Source organism: Solanum lycopersicum, chromosome 3, assembly GCF_036512215.1.
Source record: "Solanum lycopersicum chromosome 3, SLM_r2.1".
NCBI lineage: Eukaryota > Viridiplantae > Streptophyta > Magnoliopsida > Solanales > Solanaceae > Solanum > Solanum lycopersicum.
Window position 1 is genome coordinate 57508224 of NC_090802.1, and position 12480 is coordinate 57520703.

Here is a 12480-nt window from a genome sequence, read left to right on the forward strand (position 1 = left end):
CCAAATAGATATAACTCTTATATTATGTAAAGATATGAAACTGCAACACCAAAAACTAGCTCCTGATGGGGAGGATTATTACTTTAGTCCATACAAGGTTTGTCCTCATTTGAGCTCCCGCTCCACGTTGGGTTGAGTGTGAAACAGGGCGTTAGAGTGGGTTAGAGTCCCACGGTAATTGGGGAACAAAATGGTTTGCTTATATGGATTTGAATAATCTTCCTCTTGTGATCTAGATTTTGAGGTTAAGTTAGCTGACTCAAGTACCATATCTTTACATGGTATGAGAGTCAAGTTCATCCCCATTTGGGCTCCCATTTGAGGGTGGTTGATGTGTTAGAGTAAGAGCCCCACATTAGTTGGGGATTGGACTTGTGGTTGTTTATATGATTTGGACAATCCTCTCTTCATGTGCTAGCTTTTGGGTTGAGTTAGATTGATATGCTATATATATATCTTTACATTTTATATACTCTGTATAAAAACACTTATAAAACCAATTTGATACATTTCTGATGTACCATACATATATTTCATCAGGTCACTAGTACAAATAAAGGACTTAGCAGTATTAGTACAATTGTTACTATAATATATTTAGTAACAATAATAAATATGAGTATCTACAACCAACACTTTTATATAAATGTCGCTAAAGGCTTTAACGATGTTGGATGCAATAACGTTAACCCAATTACCGCTAAATGTTTATTGGGAGCCTGAAGCGAGAGATTTGGGAAAGGAGACCACATTGAAGAAAGGCCTAACTTGAAACTTTGTATTGTATCACTATTGTCGTTAAAAGGAAATGTTATTGCCACTAAATATATCGTAGTAACTTGAACTACTCCGCTAGACCTGCTAAGGACCTGGCTTTCTTTTATATTTTGTCAATCATCAAAACATAATTTCAACTCAGGTCAACTCAACACAAGTACTTTTGGTTCTATATGGAGAAAAAAAGGTCATATATAAATAATCCGACTTACACAGATAATGTTGTAATTTCTTTTATTTACTTCCTGTACAAAGTAATCCCTCAAGTTTGCTATTTAGGATATAGATATATGAGTGTAATAGGAAAGATGGTAAAAGGGAAATGCATTTTTTAAAAATCAACAAGGAGAAATATAAGAAAATATTGATAGTAATAATCTTCTGACAATCAGATGATGTCATATCATATTATATCATCATATTATATATATTAGAGATTAGGATCATTGATATACTCTTAAATTTCATTTTGGCATGTGAACTATGACCTGTTCCAAATTCCAATTTGGAACAAATTAAAATCATAACATATGACGATGCTTGATTGACAAAGACATTACTGAGAAAATTGGATAACCATGGCTTTCTCACCCTAGAGTGCTTGAGTTGCCTTATAATAAAATACACTTAGATGTCAGGAAATTATATCTTATATTTAACCATTTTTATGTTAATTGTTAAGTGAAAGTCTCTTATTTTTATTTGAAAAAAGAAAAGGTTCAATCAGATAGTGTCGGGCAAATCTTGAATGGAAGATTCACCTAAAATCTTTCATTTATTGGAATTCATCACTTGAAATGTGCAAAAAAAATGGAAGAAGTTTTTCTTCGAAATGCAGAAATCATGTCTATTACAATATTTAACTACGTCGTCCATCTCCTAGAAATACAAATAAAAGTCATATTTAAATATTGAAGGGCAGAAAGTCACCTCTATTACATCTGTTGAATGCCTTGAATCGGACCCGCTACAAACAGAAAGGACGGGGGTCTCGCTGCCCGGTCAGCGAGTCGGGGGGTCCAGGGGGGCGACGCGCCCCCTGGCCTGGGGGTCCGGGGGGGCGGAGACGCCCCCGGGCCGACGGTATACAATGTTGTTGTATTGGGCCCTTAATTTTCTGTTGATTCTGTATGTTGGGCCCAAGCCTGTTAGGGCGTAGCTTAGCACTATATATAGACGCTATGGGAAACCCTATTCTGTAATTCTGTTTTTGCCTCTCCATAATAAAACTGCTCCCTCTCTTCCCGTGGACGTAGCCAATTTGTTGGTGAACCACGTAAATCTGTTGTCTTATTTTTCGCGTTTATATTTTCTCGTATTATCTCAAATTCCGCACAACAAATTGGTATCAGAGCCTCTCGGTTAATCGGTGTTCTTGGAGAATTCGAGATGTCTGCTTTGAACGTGAAAATCGACAAATTCACAGGGAGGAACAGTTTCAGTTTATGGCAGATCAAGATGCGGGCCTTGTTGAAACAGCAAGGCTTCTGGGCGCCGTTGTCGAAAGACAAGAACGCCGTCGTTACTCCTGAGATGGCGATTCTGGAGGAAAAGGCGCACTCGACGATCATGCTGTGTCTCGCGGATGACGTCATCACGGAGGTCTCGGATGAAGAGACTGCTGCTGGTCTGTGGTTGAAGCTGGAGAGTTTGTACATGACAAAATCTCTAACCAACAAGCTGCTTCTGAAACAACGTCTATTCGGTTTACGAATGGCTGAAGGTACACAACTCAGGGAACACTTAGAGCAATTGAATACTTTGTTATTAGAATTGCGTAATATCGATGTGAAGATCGAGGATGAAGATGCTGCCCTGATTCTGTTAGTATCTCTCCCAATGTCGTTTGAGAATTTTGTTCAATCGTTCATTGTTGGGAAAGATACTGTGTCACTGGAAGAAGTCAGATCAGCCCTTCATAGCAGGGAATTACGGCATAAGGCTAACGGCACAAGTACGGACATACAGCCTTCCGGTCTGTTCACCAGTAGCAGAAAGGGAAGGAAAAACGGCGGAAAGAAAAATAAGCCGATGTCGAAGGGTGCAAAGCCGGATGATGTTTGTAATTACTGCAAGGAGAAGGGACATTGGAAATTTGATTGTCCGAAGAAGAAGAAGCAATCGGAAAAACAATCAGTGTCTGCTGCTGTTGCTGAAGAAGACACCAATTCTGAAGAAGATATTGCCCTAGTTGCGGATGAGCACACTCATCATTCAGATGTGTGGGTTCTTGATTCTGGGGCATCCTATCACATCTGTCCTAGGAGAGAGTGGTTCACGACTTATGAGCAGGTAGACGGAGGCAGCATCTCGATGGCCAACAGTTCTGTCTGCAAGGTGGTTGGGACAGGCTCGATCAAGATAAGGACACATGACGGTAGCTTCTGCACATTGAACGAGGTCAGGCACGTTCCATTGATGACGAAAAATCTGATATCTCTCAGTCTTTTGGACAGCAAGGGATTCAGCTGGTCGGGAAAAGATGGAGTCTTGCGGGTCTGGAAGGGTTCAAATTTGATTCTGAAAGGTGTCATGCGTGGTACTTTGTATTTTCTACAAGGTTCCACGGTTACAGGTTCAGCCCATGTTGCATCGTCAGAATTTCACCAGAAGGATATGACTAAGTTATGGCACATAAGACTTGGTCATATGGGTGAAAGAGGGATGCAAATTCTGTCAAAGGAGGATTTACTTGCTGGTCATAAGGTTAAGAGCCTAGAGTTTTGTGAACATTGTGTTTTTGGAAAACTACATCGCAACAAGTTTCCAAAGGCCATTCATAGAACAAAAGGCACACTTGATTATATCCATTCTGATTGCTGGGGTCCATGCCGTGTTGAGTCTTTGGGAGGCTGCAGATTTTTTGTGTCCATTATTGATGACTACTCAAGGATGACTTGGGTGTACATGATGAAGCATAAAAGTGAAGCCTTCCAGAAGTTCAAGGAGTGGAAAATTTTGATGGAAAATCAAACAGGGAAGAAGATCAAGAGGTTGCGAACTGATAATGGGCTAGAATTCTGTTGGTCTGAATTTGATCAATTCTGTAAGGATGAAGGGATTGCTCGACATCGCACAGTCAGAAATACACCACAGCAGAACGGTGTAGCTGAGCGGATGAATCAAACACTTCTGGAGAGAGCAAGGTGCATGCTCTCTAATGCTGGGCTAGATAGAAGATTCTGGGCAGAAGCGGTTAGTACAGCTTGCTACTTGATTAACCGCGGACCACATACAGGTATACAGTGCAAGACACCTATGGAGATGTGGTCTGGAAAAGCTGCTGATTATTCAAATCTGAAAGCTTTTGGTTGTACGGCTTACTATCACGTCAGTGAAGGTAAGTTAGAACCAAGAGCTAAAAAGGGAGTATTTGTGGGCTACGGAGATGGAGTGAAAGGTTTCAGAATCTGGTCTCCAGCAGAAAAGAGGGTTATTATGAGCAGGAACGTTGTCTTTGATGAAAGTCCTCTACTTAGAACCATTGTGAAGCCTACAACTACGTCAGAAACTGGGAGTCTTGACAAACAGGTGGAGTTTCAAGTCATTCAGAACGAGAGCGATTTAAAGGAACCTGAAGAGGAGGATCAAGAGCCACAGACTGAAACTGATATTCCAGAATCTATGCCATCAGATATCCATCAGAGTATAGCTCAAGATCGGCCAAGGAGGGTTGGAGTTCGGCCACCTACGAGGTATGGTTTTGAGGACATGGTGGGTTATGCACTGCAGGTTGCTGAAGAGGTAGATACATCTGAGCCGTCTACTTACAAAGAAGCCATTTTAAGTTCTGATTCTGAAAAATGGTTTGCCGCTATGGGAGATGAGATGGAGTCCCTACACAAGAATCAGACATGGGATCTGGTCATACAGCCTTCGGGGAGAAAGATTATTACTTGCAAATGGGTTTTCAAGAAGAAGGAAGGGATATCACCAGCAGAAGGAGTCAAGTATAAAGCCAGGGTTGTTGCCAGAGGTTTCAACCAAAGAGAGGGAGTGGACTATAATGAGATCTTCTCACCAGTGGTCAGACATACTTCCATCCGAGTGTTACTAGCGATAGTTGCACATCAGAATCTGGAGCTTGAACAACTTGATGTGAAGACAGCGTTTCTACATGGAGAGTTGGAGGAAGAGATATACATGACTCAGCCGGATGGTTTCCAAGTTCCAGGGAAGGAAAATCACGTCTGCAAGTTGAAGAAGTCCTTATATGGACTTAAGCAGTCTCCAAGGCAGTGGTATAAAAGGTTTGACAGCTATATGGTGAAGTTGGGCTATACTCGGAGCTCATATGATTGTTGTGTCTACTACAATAGGCTCAATGATGATTCATTCATCTATCTGGTGCTTTATGTAGATGATATGTTGATAGCTGCAAAGAAGAAGTATGACATTCAGAAGCTGAAGGGTTTACTTAGTGCTGAGTTTGAGATGAAGGATCTGGGAGCCGCTCGGAAGATTTTAGGGATGGAGATCATTAGAGACAGAGAGAGAAGGAAACTTTTCTTGTCACAGAGAAGCTACATTCAGAAGGTCTTGGCGAGGTTTGGCATGTCTTCATCTAAGCCCATTGATACCCCCAGTGCTGCCAATATCCATCTCACTGCCATGTTCGCTCCACAGTCAGAAGAAGAGAAGGAGTATATGTCACGAGTCCCTTATGCCAGTGCCGTAGGAAGTTTGATGTATGCTATGGTCTGTACAAGGCCAGATTTAGCACATGCAGTCAGTGTAGTGAGCAGATTCATGGGACAACCAGGGAGAGAACATTGGCAGGCTGTGAAGAGAATTTTCCGGTACCTTAGAGGTACATCTGACGTTGGTCTCATTTATGGAGGTGATACTCAGTGCTTGGTTACTGGCTATTCTGATTCAGACTATGCTGGAGATGTTGACACAAGAAGATCGATGACTGGCTATGTGTTTACCCTTGGAGGATCTGTCGTCAGTTGGAAGGCAACTTTGCAACCTACAGTGACTTTGTCTACTACGGAAGCGGAGTACATGGCCTTGACAGAGGCTGCAAAAGAAGGGATTTGGTTGAAAGGGCTGGTTAGTGATCTTGGTCTGCATCATGATCAGGCTACGGTGTATTGTGACAGTTTGAGCGCAATTTGTCTAGCCAAGGATCAAGTCCATCATGAGAGAACCAAGCATATTGACGTAAGGTATCATTTTCTAAGAAGTGAGAAGAGAATCAAGGTGAAGAAAGTAGGAACTGCTGATAATCCTGCTGATATGTTCACAAAGCCGGTTCCACAGAGCAAGTTTCAACACTGTTTGGACTTGCTCAACATCAGAAGCTGTTAATTGCCCTGCGGGGCAACTCTGAGGAAGAGGGGGAGGCTTGGCACTATCATAGTGCGTCTGAAGAATCTGTTCGGAGAATTCAAGTCAAGGTGGAGATTTGTTGAATGCCTTGAATCGGACCCGCTACAAACAGAAAGGACGGGGGTCTCGCTGCCCGGTCAGCGAGTCGGGGGGTCCAGGGGGGCGACGCGCCCCCTGGCCTGGGGGTCCGGGGGGGCGGAGACGCCCCCGGGCCGACGGTATACAATGTTGTTGTATTGGGCCCTTAATTTTCTGTTGATTCTGTATGTTGGGCCCAAGCCTGTTAGGGCGTAGCTTAGCACTATATATAGACGCTATGGGAAACCCTATTCTGTAATTCTGTTTTTGCCTCTCCATAATAAAACTGCTCCCTCTCTTCCCGTGGACGTAGCCAATTTGTTGGTGAACCACGTAAATCTGTTGTCTTATTTTTCGCGTTTATATTTTCTCGTATTATCTCAAATTCCGCACAACAACATCATTTCTTCTCCTCCTCATCCGACTGATTCTTCTTGTTCTCCTCCTCTGATGAAATTTCTTCTTGGATGGAATTAACTTGACAATCTTTTGATGTCATCTAAGTTTGCAGCCTAATCAGCAGTCATTACATTATTGGAGGGTGTCTAATGGAGACAAGCTAACGTTGACGTTGGATGGAAGCAATACATGGGACATATGATTAACTGTCTCCAACACTACAACATTTTCATACCCATAGATATTCCTATTATACTCGTAACTGTGTCCAGCGACCAGAAAAAACTCTTGTTTGCTGTCGATCCAGAGCGGAAAGCCAATAATAATTCCTCCAGCAACTAAAACTACGTTGTACCCTCCCTGGCCATATATCTTCACCTGTCAAAATTTTACCGTATCTTATATCATGATGATCAATAATTAAAACAAACTTTTGTATCAAAACTTTTCGTATCTTATATAATATTCATGTTTTCCCATGGAAAAAAATCATTCACATTTGATCTCGGCATTACATCATTTATTTGAGAAATGGTTTTATGTATAAGTTTCCTTCTAAATTATTTAGTGATGGCTGGGTAAAATGTGGAAGGATCAGGGATTGAAAAGTAATGTTTTTTTCGCTTAAACCCTGTTGAACTTGACTAATAATTTTGTGCTTACAAGACATGAATGGTGGCTTGGCTGTTTAAGTTTGGTTTAAAGTTACCAATTGCGTGAGCCATATCTTGATAGGCATCTGCACATTTTTGTTTTTTGGATGGCATATTTACTTACCTATATATTTCATTTATTCACTCTCATTTAAAGTTGAATCATCTTATTAACTTCCTTGCTCTCTCTTTATTTACATGAACACTTTCGATGCTAATTGGAGTCTTCCATAAAAGACTTTTTTCGTGCAAGAAGTCTCATTTCAAGACTCAACACCATTGCTAGATTTGAAAGCTCGCATCCTCTCTTCAACTTTATATCTCCCACTTCTCAAAAGCTCATGCAAATAGACATGGCAAAGTAGCAAGGAAATCTGGAAATCTACTCCTTTCGTTTCTCTCTGTCTTTACTTTATTATGTTTGTGTTCTTGCCGATATTCTTAATTTCTGTTATATGACACTTATTTGTTCTTTGCCCTCTTTACTTTTTTTAGACTATCTACTTTAGTCTTTAACATATTAGTTATGTTGGGTCTAGCGGAATTTACATGTTTTTGACAAACCGTTTTAAAAAATAGATTAAATTCACCTAGATTAGATCAATTAAAGTTTTTTTTTTAAAAAAATAAATTGACTAAAACCCCATACTAAAAATATTTTTTTGTTTATGAAATGAGCAAGTTTTGTTGAAAGTTTTAAACCATTCCAAAAAGGGGACATGAAATTTTACTAAAGATGGATAAGTTAATTCCTTGGATAGGTTCCTTTGATCTACTGTGATTTTATTACTTTTCTAATTTGTTGCAAAAGATGACAGATATTATTTTCAAGATACATATCACTAGTATTTATAACATAATCCTTTCAAATTTGCTCTTTTTGCTTTTTAATTAACTAGTTCTCAGAACGTGCATCGCACGTTTGTCCTCTAATTGATATTAGAAAATTTTAATTTATATAGCTAAGTTCAAATCTAAGTCCTTTCATATGTAAGTTTATCATAAGAATATAACTCTGCACAAAATATAACATGAAAATCTTGTGTGAGATGTTGGAGGTTTAATATATGAAATACTTCATGAAAAATAAACATTTTATTTTATCAGAGACATAAGTTTTAGTACTCAAAAAAGAAATTGTCTATAAAAAAAGATACGTATAAAGAAAAATATTACAAAATGTTTGGGCGGTATACCATCAAATTTATAGAAAAAATTATAATTTCAAACGAAAAAAAAGAAGTAAATAAAGACATGACATCCATAAAAAAAGACATCAAATTTAAATATATAGACAAAAATATTTTCATACTAATTGAATTACATTTTGTTAAAAGTAGACTTATTCTAGACAAAACATGACTTACTCCAAGATGAAACATATCATACGTATAAAAAATTATAATAATAATAATAATAAATAAGACAAGCAGAAAAGAAGGCATGAATATGTTAAGAATAAAGATAAACTGTATTTCTTGAACTATATATATATATATTCTAAAATAATATTATTCAATGTATCATTTAGTCATTTTTTTACTATACATTATTTTTTATTTTATTTGGTTTAAAAAGATAAATGATTACCAAACAATGAAAAAGACATAATTATTAAACTATGGGATTTAACATGTTTACCCTCAAAATAATTAATGATAAATACAAAATGTGATTAACTTTACTATATATATCCTAAAAATAGAAGAAAGGATGAATACAAAAATACAATAATCAACTACAAAGTTATATTTAAAAACTCAAAACGATGGAGATGTGAAAAATAAATATTTACTTACAACTTCATATTTAAAAGTATCTATGTCATAAAGTACACACAAAATTATCTTTTTGTCGCTTTAAGTTGAAACATTTACTTATTATTTTTTTCCCAAAAAAATATCAACAAATCTTCCATAATTTTCCCATATGGTGGATGTTATTGTTTGACTATTTCTGCACCAATATGTGTATTGACTATCAACATACAATTGACTACTGTTTTAAGATTGAAGTGTTTCAAAGCTTCCATGAACCTTGACAACTCGGCAAAAGAACCCTCCCAAGTACCATAAACTTTTTCAAAAGCTCTCTTGCAACCAAGATAGGCTTCTTTTTTACTTATTGAAATGTCATATGCTTTAAGATCAGTTGTTTGACAGTCTTTGATGGGAAACCTGAAATTAATAATAATATTAATTATTAAATAAAAAATGAATATATTTCCTTATTAAGTAAAAATCATCTAGGGATAAAATAGTATCTTGGCGTTCATTCTATATCAACACGGAGGACTTAACAATCATCTCAACATCCAAGTTGAAATGCCCTTCGAGGCACGTACCCATATCACATGTATGTTCTTTAATGTATCTTCCAACTTTCTTCATGTTAGTATGTTAATCAATAAAAGAAGTCAACCTAAATCGACATCCTTGTTCTACACGCCTACAAACAAGTCGCCATGATCTCTTTGTCGATTTAATAACAAAGCAATCCCTTGCTATCTTCAAATATAGAAGTTTAACTGCTCTTTGCAACAACTTCTTTGAATTGAATAACATGTCTTTTTCAATATAAATAGCATCATTCATGAAATCTTCTGGTCCATGCCACGTACGTTGTGATCTATACTCATTATGTGTATCACCAAAAATATCTGGACTATCTGGGAGATGATCAAGATAAGAAATTTCATGATACGAAACGGACTCATGGACATTAGTCTTGGCAATCGGTTGGGAGTCAAAAAATCATCATCACTAGATGATGACTCAAATGGAACATTATCTCCTGATTCCTCAGCATTAGGCAAATCATCACTATCACTAGCTGAAGGTGAGCCGTAATTAGGAAGGTCACGATCATCGATATTCACATGATCAATGAGCTCATATTGTGTAATGTCTTTCCTATATATGTAAAAAATATATAAATATTTGGCTCATGCAATTAGCTTACTCAAATTAAAAAAATAAGTGTTAGACATAGCGGTAATCATCTGCATCAAAAGTAGGCGAGACATGAAAATTTGAGGATGTCCCAACATTTTCTGTCATTTCAAAGTGTGAGGATTGACCAAAATAATTATTTAGTCCATAACTTGGAACAATATCCCTATCTTGCTGAGGTAAACCGCTACAAAATATATAATAATAAGAATAATAAATAATATAAATTAATAAATAATTGACAAAATCAACAAATAATAATCGAAATATAATAATTGAGCATTACCGATCACTTTCATTGATAGTTTCGTTTAAATCAAAATCATATCGACCGGTAAAAATATTTTGATAATATGTCATTTTAGGAAAATCAGTAGATTGAGTTATTAGAAATCCATCAATGCTATTACGATTTTCTAATTAGGGATGAACATCGACTGATAAAGGAGAACGTTGTTGACTAATCTTAGGCTCCTTCCTAACATAGATTTCAAGTATTATTAACTTGATTTGATCTATATAGTCATTTGGAACCCTTAAAAAGTCCGTCGACGATTCGTCATTATAGATAATTCACTCTCCAAAATTTACTTGTCCTTGTGATAAAAATGAAGTAGGGTATTTTTCGACTATAATCAAATTATAATCTGTACTGTTTATACCCATTCTTTTATAAATTGATGAAATAAATTTATGATATAGGACATTAATTGGATATTTAGCATTGTGTTTGGGAGGACAATTATAATCAACGGTATTTCCGTCATGTATAATTTCGTCATTCCAATAAAATGAAACTTAACTTTAGTTGTAGAAGATAATTTTTTAGATCGTAATGAACAAATATAGAAGACTTTATGTTGTAGGTGCTATTAACTATATATAAACGTCCTTAAATAGAGATTGAAAGATTTTTCAAAATAAAAATACATAATGAAATATTTTTTTTCCGTTTTAATGACATATCAAAATCAATATAATTTATATGATAACACTGAAAAAGCTTCTTCAAGATGTAAAAAATATTCTTCTTATAAAGTGTAATAAATAAAAAGTTTGACTTTATAAAATGGAATAAAAAGTTCCACTTTATAAAGTGGAAGGAAAAACTCCACTTTATAAAGTGTAAGAAAAAGTTCCGGTATATATTAAAAATAAACGTTATGACACTAACGGAAAACGTTTAGATTATTGGATATAGTGGAACTTTTTCTTCCACTAAGCTTATTTTAGTTACTTACTAAAATAGTGGCTTATTTTGGTTACTTTTATATTTTTGTGGCTTATTTTGGTTCCCAACTCGATGTAAGTATCATATCTTTAATTTATCCCTATTTGGAACTCCCCTTTGAGCGTGAATGGAGTATTAGAGTGAGTACGAACCCCACATTTGTTAAGGATTGGACTGGTGATTTGCTTATATGATTTAGACAATTCTCCATTCATGAAATAGATTTTGGGTTGAATTAGGTCAATGTGCTATAACTTTACATTTTATGCACTTTGTGTAAAACCCCTTACTTACCGGCAATAGTACAATTGTTGCTATATTGCTATATTATATTTAGCAACAATTATAAAAATTGATGCAATAACATTAACACAATTGCTGTTGAAGCTTGAAGCTACATACCGTATCCCTATTGCTGCTAAAGGAAATTTATTGGCACTGAATGTATTTTTTGTTGTAGTAACTTGAATTACTGTAAACTAGCTCCTCTGCAAGAATTTCTTTTTGGATGGAAATACCGTTGACAAAGTTGCATACCAGACTAACTCCAACAATGAAGGACAGAGATCACCAGTTCTGTTTTGATGCAAATTTTTATATTTTCCTACTAAAAAAATGATCAGACGCTCTCCTCTCTTTTTCTCCCTCAACCACATCTGATCTCTTCTTTAATTTATTGACTTTAAGTCTCATTTAGGACACCACAAGAACTAAATGCTGCTAATTGGTATGTCATCTAAGTTTTTGCAGCAATATTATACGCCTGCGTCTTATGGACACAAGCTAACGTTAGATGGAAGTAATAATAATGTCTCCATGACTAAAACGAAATTTCTGAAAATGTATATCAGGTAAGTAAACATAGTAATGAATTGATGCTGGGATTGAAAACACAGTAACATATAACTCATTCGAAGTCTCTAAAATCTCAATTTCACAGATTGAGTGATTGGGTTTAAAGAGATTTTGTGGAATTTTCTTAATGCTGACTCATCATTCTTGTATAGATGAGTTGTGTAAAAGTGTATAAGTTTTGGGCAAATTCCGGATGAGAAAT